Below are 386 nucleotides of genomic sequence, written 5' to 3'. Positions count from 1 at the left end.
CCAGATATGCATCTATATATACATGTAGATGTAGGTATGTACATATATGCTCACATATCATTTGTATATTATATATATATATATATAAAGGATGGTTGAGGACAAACGCACACACACACGACGAGCTTCTTTCAGTTTCCGTCTACCAATTTTAGAGCAAATGTAGTTGGGTTCAAGTAAGTATTCATTTGATGTGGTTAGGTTCATTTTTTTTTCATTTTATTTCTTTTTTTGGTTTATTTGTTGGGTGGAGGGGGATGTAGTGTGGTTTGCTTTGATTTTCAAGGGACCTGGTTTATTTTTAGGTAGTATTTTGTCTGAGATTGCGTGGGCGTACTTACATATGGGGTGTTAGGCTGCCACACATATATATATATATATATATA

The sequence above is a fragment of the Octopus bimaculoides genome, chromosome 13 (genome assembly GCF_001194135.2).
Source record: "Octopus bimaculoides isolate UCB-OBI-ISO-001 chromosome 13, ASM119413v2, whole genome shotgun sequence".
Lineage (NCBI taxonomy): Eukaryota > Metazoa > Mollusca > Cephalopoda > Octopoda > Octopodidae > Octopus > Octopus bimaculoides.
Note: the sequence above shows the minus strand (reverse complement) of the source record.